Below are 13,591 nucleotides of genomic sequence, written 5' to 3' on the forward strand. Positions count from 1 at the left end.
CTGGGACTCACTCTGTAGACCAGGCTGGCCTCGAACTCAGAAATCTGCCTGTCTCTGCCTCCCGAGTGCTGGGATTAAAGGCGTGCGCCACCACGCCCGGCTAGCAAGAACTTTATTGAGGATTTTTGCAAGGATATTCATAAGGGAAATTGGTCTGAAGTTCTCTATCTTTGTTGGATCTTTCTGTTGTTTAGGTATCAGAGTAATTGTGGCTTCATGGAATGAGTTGGGTAGAGTACCTTCTGTTTCTATTTTGTGGAATAGTTTGTGAAGAACTGGGATTAGATCTCCTTTGAAGGTCTGATAGAACTCTGCCCTAAACCCATCTGGTCCTGGGCTTTTTTTTTTTTTTTGGTTGGGAGGTTATTAATGATTGCTTCTATTACTTTAGGGGATATAGGATTGTTTAGATCATTAACTTGATTTTGATTAACTTTGGTACGTGGTATCTGTCTAGAAACTTGTCCATTTCATCCAGGTTCTCCAGTTTTGATGAGTATAGCCTTTTGTAGAAGGATCTGATGGTGTTTTGGATTTCTTCAGGATCCGTTGTTATGTCTCCCTTTTCATTTCTGATTTTGTTAATTAGATTGCTTTCCCTGTGCCCTCTAGTGAATCTGGCTAAGGGTTTATCTATCTTGTTGATTTTCTCAAAGAACCAGCTCCTTGATTGGTTGATTCTTTGAATAGTTCTTCTTGTTTCCACTTGGTTGATTTCGCCCCTGAGTTTGATTATTTCCTGCCGCCTACTCCTCTTGGGTGAATTTGCTTCCTCTTGTTATCGAGCTTTTAGGTGTGTTGTCAAGCTACTAATGTATGCTCTCTCTAGTTTCCTTTTGGAGGCACTCAGAGCTATGAGTTTTCCTCTTAGAAATGCTTTCATTGTGTCCCATAAGTTTGGGTATGTTGTGGCTTCATTTTCATTTAAACTCCAAAAAGTCCTTAATTTCTTTCTTTATTCCTTCCTTGACCAAGGTATCATTGAGAAGAGTGTTGTTTAGTTTCCACTTGTGTGTTGGCTTTCTATTATTTATTTTGTTATTGAAGATCAGCCTTAGTCCATGGTGATCTGATAGGATGCATGGGACAATTTCAATATTTTTGTATCTGTTGAGGCTTGTTTTGTGACCAATTATGTAGTCAGTTTTGGAGTAGGTACCATGAGGTGCTGAGAAGAATGTATATCGTTTTTTTTTTAAGGATAAAATGTTCTGTAGATATATGTTGGATCCATTTGTTTCATAACTTCTGTTAGATTCACTGTGTCCCTGTTTAGTTTCTGTTTCCAGGATCTGTCCATTGATGAGAGTGGTGTGTTGAAGTCTCCCACTATTATTGTGTGAGGTGCAATGTGTGCTTTGAGCTTTACTAGTTTCTTTAATGAATACGGCTGCCCTTGCATTTGGAGCATACATATTCAGAATTGAGAGTTCCTCTTGGAAGATTTTATCTTTGATGACTATGAAGTACTCCTCCTTGTCTTTTTTGATGACTTTGGGTTGGAAGTCAATTTTATTAGGTATTAGAATGGCTATTCCAGCTTGTTTCTTCAGATCATTTGCTTGGAAAATTGTTTTCCAGCCTTTCATTCTGCGGTGTGTTTATCTTTTTCCCTGAGATGCGTTTCCTGTAAGTAGCAAAATGTTGGGTCCTGTTTGTGTAGTCAGTCTCTTAGTCTATGTCTTTTTATTGAGGAGCTGAGTCCATTGATATTAAGGAAAAGTAATTGTTGCTTCCTATTATTTTTGTTGTTAAAGTTGGCATTCTGTTCTTTTGGTTGTCCTCTTTTAGGTTTGTTTAGGGATTACCTTCTTGCTTTTTCTAGGAGGTGGTTTCTGTCCTTGTATTGGTTTTTTTTCTGTTATTATCCTTTGAAGGGCGGGGTTCGTGGAAAGATCATGTGTGAACTTGGTTCTGTCGTGGAATACATTTGTTTCTCCATCTAAGGTAATTGAAAGTGTGGCTGGGTATAGTAGCCTGGGTTGGCATTTGTGTTCTCTTAGTGTCTATATAAAATCTGTCCATGTTCTTATGGCTTTCATAGTCTCTGATGAAAAATCTGGTGTAATTCTGATAGGCTTGCCTTTATATGTTACTTGACCTTTTTCCTTTACTTCTTTTAATATTCTATCTTTATTTAGTGCATTTGTTGTTCTGATTATTATGTGTTGGGAGGAATTTCTTTTCTTGTCCAGTCTATTAAGATTTCTGTAGGTTTCTTGTATGTTCATGGGCATCTCTTTCTTTAGGTTTGGGAAGTTTTCTGCTATAATTTTGTTGAAGATATTTGCTGACCCTTTGAGTTGAAAATCATTCTCATCTACTCCTATTATCTGTAGGTTTGGTTTTCTCTTTGTGTCCTGGCTTTACTGGATGTTTTGCATTAGGATCTTTTTGCGTTTTCCATTTTCTTTGATTGTTGTGCCAATGTTCTCTATGGAATCTTCTGCACCTGAGTTTCTCTCTTCCATGTCTTGCATTCTGTTGCTGATGCTCGCATCTATGGTTGCAGATTTCTTTCCTAGGGTTTCTATCTCCAGTGTTGCCTCACATTGAGTTTTCTTTATTGTGTCTACTTCCCTTTTTAGGTCTTGGATGGTTTTATTCAATTCCATCACATGTTTGGTCGTGTTTTCCTGCAATTCTTTAAGCGATTTTTGTGCTTCCTCTTTAAGGTCTTCTACCTGTTTAGCAGTGTCCTCTTGTATTTCTTTGAGTGAGTTATTAAAGTCCTTCTTGATGTCCTCTACCATCATCATGAGATATGCTTTTAAATGTAGGTATAGCTTTTCGGGTGTGTTGGGGTGCCCTGGACTGGGCGAGGTGGGAATGCTGGGTTCTGATGATGATGAGTGGTCTTGGTTTCTGTTAGTAAGATTATTACGTTTACCTTTCGCCATCTGGTAATCTCTGGAGTTAGTTGATTTAGTTGTCTCTGGTTAGAGCTTGTTCCTCTAGTGATTCTGTTAGCCTCTATCAGTAGACCTGGGAGACTAGCTCTCTTCTCTGAGTTTCAGTGGTCAGAGCACTCTCTGCAGGCAAGCTCTCCTCTTCCAGGGAAGGTGCACAGATATCTGGCATTTGGACCTCCCTCCTGGTCAAAGATGAATGCCCAAAACCGAACCTGTCCCAGAAGCTGTGTTGCTTCGGCCTGTCACAGAAGCTGTTAGCTTCTGTAGTCCACACTCTCACATGTGCAGAATACTCTCTGTGGGGTCCCGGAACCGAGATTTCTGCGGCTGCTGCTGAGGCAAAGCGCCCAGCCCAGTTGGACACCTATCCTCTGGTTGGGAGGATACCTACCCTCAGGCAAGGAAGGTGCCTGAATGTCTGGAGCCTGAAAAGGGGGATGCCTCAGAAGCTTTATTGCTCCTGCCTGTCCCAGAAGTTGTTAGCTTCTTTAGTGCACACTCTCACCTGTGCAGAGTACTCTCGACGGAGTCAGTGTCCTGAAACCAAGATGTCTGCTCGGTGGTCTCTTCTTAATCACCGCTAATTTCTTAGCTCCAGCTAACCAGCATCAATAGTCCCAGTAATGCAAAGTTTTTGCCTTACTAGTTCTGGTATCTTGTTCATCACAGCAAACCAGAACCACAGAATCTTCACAGTCTTCACAATCCAAAACAGCAATGGTCCTGAAAAGAGTCTTTAATTTTCCCTCTGAATTTTCACAAGCCAGGCCTCCATTTTCTGCACTGTTCTCAACATTATCTTCAAGCTCCTACACAGAACATCTTACAGAGCTCTTAATGCCAAATGGACCTTCTGGCCCAAAGTTCCAAAGTTCTTCCACAGTCCTCCCCAAAATACAGTCAGGTTGTCACAGGAACACCCCAATCTGGTGCCAAATTGTATTAGTCAGAGTTTCTATTCCAGCACAAACATCATGAACAAGAAGCACTTGGGGAGAAAAGGATGAAGAGGCCCTCCTCTCTTCATCACTAGTGGAGAAAATGCCTTGCAGCTAGATCTCATGGAGGCATTTCCCTAACTGATGTTCCTTTCTCTGTGATAACTACAGCTGTGTCAAATTGACACAAAACTAGCCAGTACAAATTCCAAATAAAGGGGAGATATAACCTATAGAAAGAACCTCCAGTAGATAAACACAACCCCAGATAATGGATGCGGGGCACACACCCATAGAAAAAATTTCAACCCAGAGTTGTACCTGTCCAAAGGGAAGACAGGGACAAAACAAATGGAGCAGAGACCTAAGGAAAGGTCATTCAGAGTCTTCCCCACCAACGGAACCATCCCATCTGCAGACACCAACACCCAGACTATTTCTGAGGTCAAGAAGCACTTGCTGACAGAAGCCTGGTCCCTTAAAGGCTCTGCCAGCACCTGAGCAATACAGATGCAGATACTCATAGGCAACCATCAGACTGAGCCCAGGTACCTGAGTGGTAGAGCTAATGGAAGGACTAAAGAAGCTGAAGAGGATTGAAACACCATAGGAAGAATATCAACTAACTGGAACACTCAAAACTTCCAGGAACTATACCACCAACCAAAGAGTATACCTGGATGGCTCTACATCTGCAGATACATATGTAGCAGAGGATGGCATTATCTTCCATCCATAGGAGGGAAATCCAATTGCCTTTGGAGGCTCAGTGGTCCAGCATAGGAAAATGCTAGAACAGTTAGGCAGGGTTGGATGAATGGCTGTAGTTGAATTCTCATATAAGCAAAGGGAAAAGTGGGAGAGGGAGAATGGAATGAAGGGCTTGTGGAGAAGAAACTGGGAAGGAGGATATCATTTGAAATGTAAACAAATAAAATGATTAATAAAAAAGAAATGTTCAACATCCTTATTCATTGGGGAAATGCAAAAAAACATCTCTGAGACTACATTTGAAACTGGTCAAAATGGCTAAGATAAAAAATTCAAGTGACAGCATATACTGCGAAGATGTGAAGCAAGGGAAATAATCCTCCATTTCTGGTTGGAGTGCACACTTTATAACCAATTTGGAAATCAAGGTGGCAGTTTCTAAAACACTGGGAATTATTCTCCCTCAGGACATAATATGCCACTTCTGGCCATATTCCCAAAAAATGTTCCACCATGCCACAAAGATACTTGCTCAACTATGTTCATAGCAGCCTTATTTGCAATAGCCAGCAACTGAAAACAACCTAGAAGAATGGATTTAAAAAGTGGTATAGCAACACATATTAACAGTAAAGGCAAAAAGAAATTAAACATATCACATATTGGTAAAAATCTTCACTAAGTCAACAGCCAATAGAAGAATAATATCCAAAATATAAAGAACTCAAGAAGCTAATCACCAACCCCCCCCCCCAAAAAAAAAAAACACAAGCAAAAACTGGGGTATAGATCAAAACTGGGAAATCCCAACTGAGGAATCTCGAATGGCTGAGGGGTTCCTAAATAAATGTTCAAAGTCCTTAGAGATTAGAGAAGTGCAAATTAAAACAATCCTGACATTCCACCTTACACTATTTAGAATGGCTGAGATCAAAACTTCAGGTGTGCCGGGCGTGGTGGCGCACGCCTTTAATCCCAGCACTCGGGAGGCAGAGGCAGGCGGATTTCTGAGTTCGAGGCCAGCCTGGTCTACAAAGTGAGTTCCAGGACAGCCAGGGCTACACAGAGAAACCCTGTCTCGAAAAACCAAAAAAAAAAAAAAAAAAAAAAAAAAACTTCAGGTGTTGGACCACATGTTGGAGAGGACTTGGAGAAAGAGGACCACTGCTCTATTGCTGGTGGGATTGTAAACTAGTACAACCAATCTTGAAGTCAATCTGAAGTTTCCTCAGAAAACTGGAAATAGATCTACCTGAAGGCCCAGCTATACCACTCTTGGCAATATCCCCAAAAGATGTCCCATCTTGCCACAGGGGAACGTGTTCAACTATGTTCATAGTGGCCCTATTTGTAATAGCCCGAGACTGGAAACAACCCAGATGTCCAAGATAGAAGAATGGATACAGAATATGTGGTTCATTTACACAATGGAATAGAACCCAGCTATTAAGCGTGGGGACATTCAAATTTCTCTACGGTGTCTCTATAAGGTGGGTCCACTCAGGAGCACAAAGGCTGCAGAAACAGCAGAGCACCTGGGACAGGGTCTTACACATCTCTATCTGCAGCCAGGAAGTTGGGCCCACTCTGTGCACCTTCCCTGCCAGAGGACAGCTTGCCACGAGGTAGTGTCTGTCCCTAGGACTCAGGTGAGATCCATTTTTTCTCTCTGTTGACTCTCTAAGGCCAGTCCACTCAGGAGCACACAGCTGAAGATGCAGCCAAGCAGCTGGGACAGGTTCCTACAGGCTTACATCCACAGCCAGGAGGTGGGGCTGTTCCTTAGCTCTCTGTGCACTAGTCTTGCCTGGAGAGAGCTGTTCTCCAAGGAGTGCTGATTCGGCCTTACAAACCTGCAGCAGGAACAAGTTCCAGCCAGAGACAGCAAGGTTATCCAACACCAGAGATTACCAGATGGCAAAAAAGCAAGAATCTTTCCAACAGAAAGCAAGACTACTTGGCATCCTCAAAACCAGTATTCCCAACATAGTGAGTCCTTGATACCCAAACATAACTGAAAAGCATGATTCAGATGTAAAATCATGTATCATGGGGCTGCTAGAGGATTTAAAGAAGGACATTAATAACTCTCTTAAAGAAATACATGAAAACACAACTAAACAGGTAGAAGCCCTTTAAGAGGCAACTCAAAAAATGCCTTAAAGAATTACAGGAGAACATAGGTAAACATGTAGAAGCCATTAAAGTAGAAACACAAAAATCCCTTAAAGAACACAGGAAAACACAACCAAACAGGCAAACAGGTGAAGGAATTGTATAAAACTATCCAGGATCTAAAAATGGAAGTAGAAACAATAAAGAAATCACAAAGGGGGGCCGTCTCTGGAAATACAAATTCTAGGGGGAAAAAAAAAAACAAGGATCCATATTTTCAAGCATCAGCAACAAACTACAAGAAGTGGAAGAGTCAATCTCAGATGCAGAAGATTCCATAGAAAACATGGTCCCAACGATCAAAAAAATGCAAGATACAAAAAGATTCTAATTCAAAACATCCAGGAAATCCAGTACACAATGAGAAGACTAAACATTTAGATAATACATGTATATGAGAATGAACATATTCAACTTTAAGGACAAGAAAATATCTTTAATATAATTATAGAAGAAAACTTCCCTAACCTAAAGAAAGAGATGCCCATGAACATAAAAGAAGCTGACAGAAATCCAGATAGATTGGAACAGAAAGGAAATTCCTCCTGGCATATAATAATCAAACCACCAAATGCACCAAACAAAGATAGAATATTAAAAGCAGTAAGAGGAAAAGGTCAAGTAATATATAAAGGCAGACATATTAGAATCACACAAGACTTCTCACTAGAGACTATGAAAACCAATAGATCCTAGACAGAGGTCATGCATACCCAAAGAGAGCACAAATACCAACCCAGGCTACTATACCCAACAAAACTCTTATTACCATAGATGGAGAAACCCAGAAGTCCATTAAAAATTAAATTTACGCAATATCTTTCCAGGAAACTAGCCCTTCAAAGGATCATAAAGGGAAAATTCCAACACAAGGAGATGTCTGATTTTCTCTCTGGTGACTCTCTGGGACATTTTCTACACACTAGGAAAGCAAGAAAGTAATCTTTCAACTGACCTAAAAGAAGATAGCCACATGAACAGAATCCAAATTCTAACAAGAAAAATAACAGGAAGCAGCTTTTACTTTTTCTTAATATCTCTTAATATCAGAGGACTCGATTCTCCAAAAAATATATATAGACTGCTTCCGGTCGGCACCAACACCAGGTCACCTAGGGTGTGGAGTCAGTCGACACCCCCATGGTCCCTAGAGGATTCTCCATGCGATCTTAGGATCACTGGTGAGTGGAACACAACATCGGTTCCTATCCAATGGCACAGGACCTGAGACAGCTGTAGGAAAGCAGAAAAGCGGCCGGACCAGGGGCACAAGTCCCTTCCAGATGGCGCCAGCACAGGGTCAGGGTCACCTTGGGTGCAGAATCAGTGGACACCCTCACAGTCCCCAGAGGACTCTCCATGCAATCTTAGGATAACTGGTGAGTGGAATCCAACATCAGTTCCAATCCAATCGTGACAGTCTTCTGACAGCAGGAACAAGAACACCAGATCCCTTCCTGACCAGAGGCTTGGGTTCCTTTTGATCAGTATGGTTTACTTTGGTTTCAAAAAGACCAGACAGCTCCATGGTCCTAAAAGGAGATACCACTTCCATGCCCACCATCCTAGGATAATAGAATTCCAGAATAACAGGAGCTGGGACATACCAGTATTTCATGGTCTCAGAGGAAGCTTGACTGCCAAGAACTCTGACACACCCAGAATCTCAAGTTCACAGGAGCCCACAATAAAAAGGATCACAGAGAAAGCTATACTATGAGGAGTCCTGAATCAACTGGGATCATAGAAAGGACAGGCTCCAATGATATATATTGAGGGAAGAAAGCACTTGAGATAATCAGATAGCAGGAGGGAAGCATAAGAAGAGAAGCAACAGAAACCAAGGTTACTTGGCATCATCAGAACCAAACTCTCCCACCATGCAAGTCCTGGATACACCATCATAACCACAAAAGCAAGACATGTATCTAAAGTCACTTCTCATGATGATGATGGAGGACTTTAAGAAGGAAATACAGAAAACACAGGTAAACAGCTAGAAGCCCTTAAAGAGGAAACACAAAAATCCCTTAGACAGTTACAGGAAAACACTAACAAACAGGTGATGGAAATACACATAATCATTCATGATCTAAAAATGGAAGTAGAAACAATAAAGAAATCACAAATGGAGAAAACTCTGGAGAGAGAAATCCTAGGAAAGTAACAATTAAGAACCACAGATGAATCAGCAACAGCATACAAGAGATGGAAGAGAGAACCTCAGGTGCAGAAAACTCCATAGAAAACATAGGCACAACAATTAAAGATATGCAAAATGCAAAGAGATCCTAACTCAAAACATCAAGGAAATCCAAGACACAATGAGAAGCCCTACAGATAATAGGAGTAGATGAGAATGAAGATTTTCATCTTAAAGGGTCAGCAAATAACTTCTTCAAAATTACAGAAGAAAACTTCCCATACCTAAAGAAAGAGATGCCCATGAACATAAAAGAAGCCTACAGAACTCCAAATAGACTGGACCAGAAAAGAAATTCCTCTCAACACATAATATTCAGAACAACAAATGAACTAAATAAAGACAGAATAATAAAAGCATTAGGGGGAAAAGATCAAGTAACATAGAAAGGCAGACCTATTCACATTACACCTGACATCTCACCAGAGAATATGAAAGCCAGAAGATCCTGGACAGATGTTATACAGCTCCTAAGAGAACACAAATGCCAGACCAGGCTAATATACCCACCCAAACCCTCAATTACTATCGATGGAGAAACCAAAGTATTCCATGACAAAACAAATTTCACACAATATCTTTCCACGAATCCAGCCCTTCAAAGAATAATAAAGGGAAAACACCAACACAAGGACTGAAATTATGCCCTAGAAAAAGCAAGAAAGTAATATTTCAACAAACCTAAAAGAAGACAGCCACAAGAACAGAATACCAATTTTAAAAACAAAAATATCAGGAAGCAACAATTACTTTTCCTTAATATCTCTTAATTTCAATGGTCTCAATTACCCAATAAAGACATAGACTAACAGACAGACTACACAAACAGGATCCAACATTTTACTGCTTACAGGAAACCCGCCTCAGGGAAAGAGACAGATACTACCTCAGAAAGAAAGGCTGGAAAACAATTTTCCAAGCAAATGGCCTGAACAAAGAAGCTGGATTAGCCATTCTAATGTCGAATAAAATTGAATTGCAACCCTAAGTTATCAAAAAATAAAGGAGGAAAGAACGAAAGAAAGAAAGAAAGAAAGAAAGAAAGAAAGAAAGAAAGAAAGAAAGAAGGGAAGGAAGGAAGATTGGCAGAAAGAATGGAAGAATGAAAGAAAGAAAGAAAGAAAGAAAGAAAGGAAGGAAGGAAGGAAGGAAGAAAGAACGAAAGAAAGAAAGAAAGAAAGAAAGAAAGAAAGAAAGAAAGGAAGGAAGGAAGGAAGGAAGGAAGAAAGGAAGAAAGAAAGAAAGAAAGAAACAAAGAAAGAAAGAAAGAAAGAAAGAAAGAAAGAAAGAAAGAAAGAAAGAAAGTGAAAGAGTAGACACGGTCTGTCCCATAGTGAAGAATAAGAATAAACAGAACACAATGACAGAGAAAGAAAACACTAAGACATCTAAACACTCTCGTCCGGGTCTGGACTCATACAACCAGCCAAACGCTACCTCTGACAGAGTGGGATTCCATGTCCACTCCTCTGGCAGGAAGAACACTCACTCTTCTTCACTCTGCCAGGCAATAGCCAGGTCCTCCTGACTCTTCCATACCCCGGGCACTCCAGGGTCTCCCTCGGAATGTGTTCCAGGGGTGCAGCCCGTGGGGAAATAGACCTTCGTCTTCCCACAGCCACTAGGGTCCTTACAGTCCACAGTGGCAGCTGCCAGAATACAGAATACCAGAACTGGTAACACAGGTGGGGCTCAAATTCAGCAGTGCCATACTTAGATACTTAGACAACAGACAACATACAAGACTCACACAAACAAACGCACCTCCAAGGGGTCCTTCGGGGTTCCTGGGTGTCACGCAGATCTTGGTGGGACCTCCAAATGAAAGAACCTAGTGGGGAAAACCCCACTCAACTCCCAATTTGGCATGCACCCAAGAATCATGAATAGAACACAACACCTTGATGTAACAACACTAGGTATTTTAAAGGCAGAGCTCTGGTTCAAAAGGTATCTCACACAGGAGACAGTGGATTCGACCATGAGGCTTGGAAGCTAGGGGTTTTTATAGCAAAGGAGTGGGACTGGCGGAGGAATTGGAGCGGTTTCATACGATTGGTCCATTTAAACATCAGCAGCCTGTTAACATTTAACTTAGGTCAGAGGGATGGGAGATCGGAGGCGATGGGCCTGCCCGGGCATGTCCTGGTCTGTTCTGCTATGTTCTCAGCCCCAGGTTTCAAAGCTCACAAACAACTCTTTGGGCTAATTGACATACATTACATGAATCACAGGTCTCAAGTTCTATTTCCTTTCAAAAGAAAGAAAGAAGGAAAACAAGGAGGGGCATTTCATACTCATCAAAGGTAAAGTCTTTCAAGATGAATTCTCAATTCTGAATATCTACGCTCCAAATGCAGGGCAGCCACATTCATTAAAGAAACTTTAGTAAGCTCAAGCTCACATTGCACCACACAATAATAGTGGGAGACTTCAACACCAGACTGTCATCAATGGACAGATCCTCAAAACAGCAACTAAACAGAGACTCAGTGAAAATCACAGAAGTTATAAAACAAATTATAAAACGAAATATCTACACATTTTATCCTAAAACAAAAGGAAATACCTTCTTCTCAGAACCCATAGTACCTTCTCCAACATTGACCATATAATTGGTCTCAAAACAGGCCTCAACTGATACAAAAATACTGAAAATGTCCCATGCATCCTATCTGATCACCACAGACTAAGGGTGATCTTAAATAACAACATAAATAACACAAAGCCAACATTCACATGGAAGCTGGACACTATTCTACTGAATGATACTTTGGTCAAGGAAAAAATAAAGAAAGAAATTAAAGACTTTTTAGAGTTTAATGAAAATGAAGCCACAACATACGCAAACTTATGGGACACAATGAAAACATTTCTAAGAGGAAAACTCATAGCTCTGAGTGCCTTCAAAAAGAAACTAGAGAGCATATATTAGCACCTGACAGCACACCTTAAATCTCTAGAACAGAAGGAAACAAATTCACCCAAGAGGAGTAAACTGCAGGAAATAATCAAGCTCAGGGCTGAAATCAAACATGTGGAAACAAAAAGAACTATTCAAAGAATCAACCAAACCAGAAGCTGGTTCTTTGAGAAAATCAACAAGATAGATAAACCCTTATCCAGACTCACTAGAGGGCACAAGGACAGTATCCTAAAAAACAAAATCAGAAATGAAAAGGGAGACATAACAACAGATCCTGAGGAAATCCAAAACACCATCATATCCTTCTACAAGAGGTTATACTCAACAAAATTGGAAAACCTGGATGAAATCGACAACTTTCTAGACAAATACCAGGTACCAAAGTTAAATCAGGATCAGATTAACGACCTAAACGGTCATATATCTCCTAAAAAAATAAAAGTAGTCATTAATAGTCTCCCAGTCCCCCCCCCCGAAGAAAAAAAAAACAAAACCAAGCCGAGGACCAGATGGGTTTTGTGCAGAGTTTTATCAAACCTTCAAAGAAGACCTAATTCCAGTTCTTCTCAAACTATTCCACAAAATAGAAACAGAAGGTACTCTACCTAATTAATTCTATGAAGCCACAATTACTTTGAAACTTAAATCACATAAAGACCCAACAAAGATAAAGAACTTCAGACAAATTTCCCTTATGAATATTGATGCAAAAATAATAAAATTCTCGCTAACTGAATCCAAGAACACATCAAAACGATCATAAATCATGATCAAGTAGCCTTCATCCCAAGGATGCAGTAATCATTTAATATATGGAAATACATCAATGTAATCCACTATATAAACAAACTCAAAGAGAAGAACCTTGTCTACATCTTGTTAGATGTAGAGAAATTATTGGACAAAATCCAACATCCATTCATGATAAAAGTCTTGGGAAGACCAGGAATTCAAGGCCCTTACCTAAACATAATAAAACAAATTCACGGTAAACCAGTAGCTAACATCAAAGTAAAGGGAGAGAAGCTGGAAGCAATCCCACTAAAATCAGGGACTAGACAAGGCTGCCCACTTCCTCCCTACCTATTCAATATAGTACTTGAAATCCTAGCCACAGCAATTAGACAACAAAAGGATATCAAGGGGATACAATTTGGAATGGAAGAAATCAAAATATCACTATTTGCAGATGATATGATTGTATTTATAAGTGGACATAATGATTACATCAGAGAACTCCTAAACCTGATAAACAGCTTCAGTGAAGTAGCTGTATATAAAAGTAACTAAAACAAATCAATGGTCTTTCTATACACAAAGGATAAACAGGATGAGAAAGAAATTAGAGAAACAACAATTTTCACAGTAGTCACAAATAATATAAAAAACCTTGGTGTGACTCAAACTAAGGAAATGTAAGATCTGTATGATAAGAACTTCAAGTCTCTGAAAAATAAATCAAAGAAGATCTCAGAAAATGGAAAGATCTTCCTTTCTCATGGATTGGCAGGACCAATATAGTAAAAATGGGTATCTTTCCAAAAGCAATCTACAGATTCAATGCAATCAAAATTCCAACTCAATTCTTCAACGAATTAGAAAGAGCAATCTGAAAATTCATCTGGAATAACAAAAAAGCTAGGATAGCAAAAACTCTTCTCAATGATAAGAGAATCTCTGGTGGAATCACCATGCCTGACCTAAGGGTGTACTACAGAGCAATTGT

This window comes from Mus caroli, unplaced genomic scaffold (assembly GCF_978045245.1).
Source record: "Mus caroli unplaced genomic scaffold, Mus_caroli_1 scaffold_8, whole genome shotgun sequence".
Lineage (NCBI taxonomy): Eukaryota > Metazoa > Chordata > Mammalia > Rodentia > Muridae > Mus > Mus caroli.